Here is a 7,268-nt window from a genome sequence, read left to right as displayed (position 1 = left end):
AGAATGTCAGACTGGATTAATTACCATAAAACTCAAGTCCGTTTGATATTCATATATTTACAATCAGTGTTCAATTCACCAAATGTAGCTGAAGGTGAAGATAATCTTCAAGTGATTGTAACAGTGGAGACATCTGAATACTTGATCAGCAACTTAAAGCCTGTTGTGTTGAGATAGTAATAATTTTAAAGAGATTTTAAAAAGTACGGTGGCTGGAGTATAATGGGGAGCTGATAATGTTGTTTTAATCTGAAGTTAATTTAGGATTAATTAACAAATAAACACATGGTATGGAATCCCAGCCCCATGGAGTGCACATCCAGTTCCATGTGGGAAAACCAGGACACTTCTTGTCTGAGCGACAACCACAAGAACACGGAGGTGACATGGGAAATGTCAGGAACATTTGTTTGACTGCAGTTAAAGTACTGCACATACTTCTGATCCCCACATTCCAGGGTTGATGTGATCACACCAGAGAGGGTACAGAGGAGATTGATCAGAATACTTCTACAATTGGAAAATTTCTGCTCTGAGAAAAAATTGGAGAGGCTGGGGATGATTTCCGAGGAGGATGAGCTGAGATTTAATTAAAGTGATAAAATGCTGAGGAATCCAGATCGAGTGGATAGGAAGGAGCTATTCATTAACTGTGAGGTCAGAAACTGGAGGATTTAGATTGAAACTAATTCCCAGAAAGAAGGGAGGGAAGAATTCATTTCACTCGGAGATGGTGGGGAGCAGGAACGCATTGATGGGGTGGCAGAGGCAGTAACCAGCATCACATTAGAATAAAAGGACATGGATGTAACTGAGATGCTGGAACATGCAGGGCTGTGGATTAAAGTCTGCAGAATGGGATCATTGTGATTGATTTAACATTTCTCCAGAATATTAAACTCAAGTCCAATTTGAGAATTTATGAACATCATCCGACCTGAATTCCAAATGTCAGAATAAATTTATCAGAAAGTTACAGCACAGATCGAGGCCACTTGGCCTATCCTGCATGTGTTGGCTGTAATAGAATGACCCAGGCTTTACAGCGTTCTGTACTCACCAACGAGAGCAGCAATTTCAGACTGTGTACTCTGCCCTCGATGTTGTTATAATCTGTTTTTTAAATATATTTATTTGACAGCTTGTTTCCTTGTTTCTTTCCAAGCCCTAACTCCATTCGCTGTGGCCTTGAGGGACTACCATTTCTACTGTTTAATCTCTCCTGCCTTCCCCCATGTGACAGACTGTCTTTTTATCCTTGTCTCACCCCCACCTTGCTCACAACTCATTACATTTCTGATGGTTCCCAGACCTCTGTGACTTCACTGCGCCCCCTGGGTCAGTGGCACGAGTTTTGAATTCTCTTCCTCATGAGATAATTGGAAATCTTTCTGGCTGCAGTTTCCCCCAGATTTTATTTTGAAAAAAAAGAGGATTAGCGTCAGACATGTATTTGTGAGCCTTCATCCACAATCCTGAGCACTTAGACATAATATGTGACCCTCCCACAGATGTGCCGGTTTGATGGATTGGCCGTGCTAACGTGGCCTGTAGTGCGTAGGTTAGGTGGGTTGGGTTAGCCATGCTAAATGTGGGGTTATGGAGGTAGGGTGGGACAGCAGTTCATTGCAGACTCGATGGACTGGATAGTCTCTTTGTGCGCCTAAGGGATTCTGTAATTCTAACTAGTTGTGATTGTTGTAACATTTTCCTAAATCCAGGTTCATTCAACTCAGGTACACATGCTGCCTTTTGTGTTTCTGTGGATGCTCACTCAATCCTTTCCTTCTGTTTAACATCAATTTCACACTGTATGTGAGGGTGGGAAAGAATGTGTAAATATAAATACTCCAACCGAAACCCCTCACAAGTCAGGAACTGTTTCTGCTACTAGCATCACTCACAACAGGAAAATAAAGGTTCAGTCACAACTCTGACAGAAACACAGAGGTTATAATCACCAGGAAAGGCTTAACAGCTTAAAACTTTTAAGAAAAGAGAAGGCTGAGAGGCAACCTGGTACAAGTAGGAAGCTTTGTGTCTGTGTTTCAGAGATTAAAGTTGAAATCATTGGGTTGGAAGCATGTTTCATTGCCCCGGGTCATCAAAGGCGCTATCTAAATGTGCATCTTTCTTTCTGCCTATCTGTCTGAGTCAACAATCAGATGGATAGATCATTGTCTGAGTGTTTTCCCAAATCCCTGATTGTGGGGGGAGGCAGATTCAATCTCAGGTGCCAGCTGCCTCTAGTCCACCCACATGGGCATGTTGAAGAGCATGACAGGAGAATGGGTTTAAACTGAGAGTGAAATAGGAAGAAGGAAATAAACGGGATTTTTGGATCCCACGGGATAACGCTCCAGGATGAGTCCTTGTGGGCATTCCCGCAGTAACACGAGACAGCATCCCATGATGAGAGTTAAATCCGGGTGGCAGTAGAGGGAGCCACTGAACATGAGCAGGAGGTTTGTTCAGTCAGTAACAGTGTGTTAGACATGGAGGTGAAGTGAGCAGTGAGGGGAAATGTAACAACAAGCTGCCGATGGGTAACTTTCATTGGAACAGGAGGAGGCCATTCAGCCCTTCAACCCTGCTCTGCCATTCAATAGATCGTGGCTGATTTGTGGCCTAAGTTGCAATGTTCAAAACTCTCCAAACTCATCAATAAACTCCTCTGCAACAGGCAAGATCAATATTCAAACACGAAACATCTGCAAATGCTGGGAAATCAGGAACAAAAACAGAAATTGCTGGAAAAATTCAGCAGATCTGGTAGCATCTGTGGAGAGTGAACCTTTGGATCCAGTGACCGGTCAGGTGACCACCTGCAGCTGACCATTCTGCCTTTTCTGTAACACTCTCTGGAACAGGTTCTGGTGCGAGAGGAATGAGACTGTCAATAACAACTGAGAAAATAGGAAGATGTGGTCAATCAGAATAAAACACATTTTGGTCTTTCACTTTTAATTCAACTGCAAAAATTATTCATTATCATTTCAGAAATAAGATAATAGGCCAGAAATCAACTCTTCATGTCATTGGGTCTGGGAAACTGTATTAACTCTGACCTGGTCCAGTCTACATATGAAACTAGACACTGAATAACATGGTTGACTCTGAACCATCTCCTGGGCAGTTAGAATGGATGACAAATGCTGTCCCAGCAAGTGATGCCATGATCCCATGAACAAACAAAACAAATCCAATCGCTGTGGTTACTTGTGAACTCGCCGGTGTTATTAGAATCGGACGAATGGGAAGGTTTATGGGGTAAAGGGAGAATAATAGCATTCAGTGAGGTGATCCTTTGGAGAGCTGATGAGGCAATCAGCCTCCTTTTGCACAGTAACAATTCTGTGAATATTTCATTCTGAGCCCTCTAAGGAAATATCAGGGAAGGGTTTGTAAAGAGGTCAGATTGAATGAGTGTCTCGGTGAGCACAAGTGAGACACAGGTACAGAGAGGTTTTGGGATGGATTAAATTATATTTTATACATTTGCATAGTCATCAACATTACAGCAGTTAAAACTGGGAGTGTAATTAGAGCAGCAAATAAATATTAAACGTTTATGCAGCTAAAGGGGATGCTGGGTGAAGATACCGTAGTTAGTGCTTATTTTATTCCAAGCACACCAGCCAGAGAGCACATCCTTCCTGTATCTATCCTCTCGAGCTCTTTAAGATTTTTGTTCATTTGAAGTGTTTCATGTTTAGATACTCCAGAGAAGACAGCTTCAAACTCCTCAATCTCTCCTGTCAGGGCAATGCTGCTGTTAGAATTCAATTCACTGGTGCATGTTACTGACTGCTTCATGGACTGGAACTGACAATTGAGACTGAAAGGTTACTGTGTAAAATATCTTCAATGGTATTACCAGACGTGAGTGGTTTTAGGAAAATGACCTTGGCTTACGGGCATTGAGTGTCAGAGCACTTCCTGTTGTGGGGCATCCTGTTTAGATTCAATCTGTTGATAACTATTAGAACTGACTTGCACTGGCTCCGTCAAAGTGGTCAGAGCATTATGGCTGTCATCGAAGCTGGTAACAAACTTCTCATGGGTTAAAAATCATAAATGATAGAGTAGGTACGAGGTCTGATGGCACTGTTGGAGTATTGATGTTGTTGTTAATCACATTAACTCGGCTGGAGTTGACTGAATTTATATTGTCTCTTTCTGCATCTCAGGATGTCTCTCTGGGCAATAAGTCTCCACAAACAGCAACGTGACAATGAGCAGGGATCATCTGTTTTGATTTAAAATGTGATTATAGCACTGCTGCTTCACAGCACCAGGTACAAGGTTGGAGTCCAGCCTTGGTCAACAGTCTGTTTGGAGTTTGCACATTCCCCTAAGATTGTGTGGGCCCCCTCCAGGTGCTCTGGTTTCCTCGCACAGTTCAAATATTTGTGGGTTAGGTGGAGCAGTTGTGCGAAATTGTCCACAGTGTCCAGGATTGTGCAGACTCAGTGGATCAGCCATGGGAAATGCAGTGTCAAAAGGATGGAGTGCTCCAGGTGGGATGCTCTTTGGAGTTGGTGGGGTTTGATGGACCAATTCTCTCCTGCCACACTGTTGGGATTCTATTCTATGATTGAGGATAAAGCAGGGTGTCCTTGGAGAAGGAGCATGTGGTATGTATCAATGCTCTCGATGCCTTCAGACAGAGGTGGGCATCGCAGGGGATACAGTGCTTTATCTCCACTGCTGCCATCTCACCCCTAACTCTACTTTGATTTGGTCCCTTCCCACTCTGTCATTTGTAATAGCTTGCTTTGCCCGTAATGGGCTTTGTGTGTAAATATTCGATTGGTTACACGGGTGGTTTACTGCTGGTGATTATATATTAACAAAAACCCAAAATGGCGTAATGATGAACGTGGGAAGGTTGCTCAGTTGTGTGAGATAACACTTCTGGGTAGGAGAAATTGGGGGAAAAAGAACACTTCACAGCTCACAGAAGGAGAACTGAAAAACAGTTAAATCAAACCAAAGGTTCAGACAGGGAGGAAATATTTCCCTGGAGTTTGAGTAACTGGAAAGGGATGGTGTCTGGGAATACACAGGATTTTGTTTTACAGGGCGTTTGAAATTTTTAAAAACTGTTATATTCAGGTAGTTTCATTTCTTTTCTTTTAGTTTTATTTATTGTGGAATAAATAGCTACAATATTTTAAAACCAAATTCACAAACCTTGTGTTAAAGATAAATGTTAAATAAAATCCATCAAACCATCCCTCACTGAAAACTGATGTGGAAGTGCAATCTCCTGGAGAATTCCTGCCCCCTTCTTCCTACCCGGGCTCCATGACTATATACATACCTAGGAGATCGCAGCAGGAGACCATTCAGCCTTTCAATCCTGCTCCACCATTCAAGGGGAAACAGCTGACCATCCAGCTCAGTCTCCTGTTCCTGCTGTGTTCCAATCCCCTTTCATGACTTTACCTCGAAGAACTATATCTAAGTCCTCCTTTGGCTTCACTGCCTTTTGTTCCAGTGATGTTGCGGTGTTACTGTGTGGGTGTAGGTGGGGTAATGTGATGGTGCTGCCTCCTGGAGAATGCACTCAGCATCCCTCATCATCCTGCAGTAACATCAATTGGGTTTCAGCAACTAGGGATAGAAACCGTTTCCACGATATGGGCATCACTGGCTCAGCCAGCATTTATACCCCATCTCTCGTTACCGTTGAGAAGATGGTAGTGAGCTGCTGTCTTGAACCATTCACAGTCCATTTGGCACAGATAGACCGACAATGCTGGGAGGGAGAGTGTTACAGGATTTTGGCCGAGTGATTCTCCATCTTTGATTCTTCAAATTCTGATTAACTTTATCAGGATCGGCACCTGATGTTGATATTTCAGTCTGCAAATCTTCACCATCTAGCACCCTGTATAAAGGAACATGCACAGATGAGAAACTCAGAACAGACTATTCTAGTTTCTCTGGAATATCTTTTTCCCCTTTCTTCCCCCAAAGCTGTAACCCTCCAGCCCACTTACTCTCTCTCACCATTCTGACTCTCCTACCCCCTAATGTACACCCTCCACATTCTCATGGAGTTGTTGATAAACAGGTCTATGCCACCACATCCCGTCCCTGGTTAGACTCTGCACCCTTTCTGGGTTCACTTCCTTTCCCTTCAGTTGCTGCAAGTCAATAATGTAACAGCAGAATGAAACAAAAGGAAACAGACAGGGAGGTGGCAGATCCTGGACAGAAGAGGAACCTTCAGTCTGGGAGAATGGGTCACATCCTTCTTTGTTTCTCATTGGTCGATTCCAGTGTTATGACAAGTTGGGAATGTAACTTGGTCCCATGTGGGTGTGGTGACACTTTGACCCTCCAACAGATCAATACTACAAGCAAATACGTTCCTCCTCCAGACAATCACAGTGTGAAATACTTTCCACTACTTACCCCAAAGCACACGCTCCAAAACACACCCACATTCTGTATGTGTGCAGTGCCAGGTTCACCACAAACGTGCGCTCCCTGCCACGGAATTTGGGAGTTGCAGTCCTCATGCAGCCACTGGAGCCCTGTCTCTGGAACGTGAATGAAAAGTGTTGGATGGAGGATGTTGTGTATCGGATCCCCATTCAGACACACGGGACATGTGGGCTGTCACTGGGATTTACTGAGACATCCGCTTAGACAACCTGATTTCTGACGTAAGGAACATAGATTCAGCCAATTGGGGGATAGGGAGGTTAATAAGGCGCAGTAGGTTTGAAGCAGAGGTGGCTCAGTGGCTAGCACTTCTGCCTCACAGCGTCAGGGACCTTAGGCGATTGTGTGGAGTTTACACATTCTCCCCATGTTTGCATGGTTTCATGCAGTTCACCAGTTTCCTCACACAGTCCAAAGATGTGCAGGTTAGGTGGATTGCTCATGCTAAATTGTTGATAGCGTCCATGCACGTGCAGGTTAGACAATTAGCCATGGGAAATGCAACGTTACAGGGAACGAGTGGATCTGAATGGGATGTTCATTGTAGGGTTGGTGTGGACTCAATGGATGAATACCCTGTTTCTGCACTATAGGGACTCTATTCTATTCTCATGAGGAAGAATGTACTTGTCAAAATGTGTTGTGAATCTGTGGAATTCCCTATTCAAAATGCAGTGGATGCCAGGGCAATGAGCCAATTATAATGATGAGATACAGATTTTTAATTTGCAATGAGTTGAAACGTGAGAGAGAGCAGGCGGGAAAATCCAGCTGAGACCGAGGTGAGCTCAATCATCACTGTATTACAT

The 7,268-nt window shown here is 43.6% G+C and overlaps 1 long non-coding RNA gene across 2 annotated transcripts in view; it reads right to left on the bottom strand.

Moving 5' to 3' along the window:
* Positions 1–3,474: 3,474 nt before the first annotated feature.
* The window catches only part of LOC140470087 (uncharacterized), a 34,574-nt gene continuing 30,780 nt past the window's right edge, over positions 3,475–7,268 (bottom strand). For both annotated transcript variants that reach the window (XR_011956360.1, XR_011956361.1), the window contains 2 exons: positions 6,427–6,554; positions 3,475–5,896 (listed from right to left, as the gene is read on the bottom strand). This is a non-coding gene — a long non-coding RNA (uncharacterized lncRNA). The remainder of the gene's footprint in view (positions 5,897–6,426; positions 6,555–7,268) is intronic.

Source organism: Chiloscyllium punctatum, chromosome 50, assembly GCF_047496795.1.
Source record: "Chiloscyllium punctatum isolate Juve2018m chromosome 50, sChiPun1.3, whole genome shotgun sequence".
NCBI lineage: Eukaryota > Metazoa > Chordata > Chondrichthyes > Orectolobiformes > Hemiscylliidae > Chiloscyllium > Chiloscyllium punctatum.
This window is presented reverse-complemented; position numbering and strand designations above follow the sequence as displayed.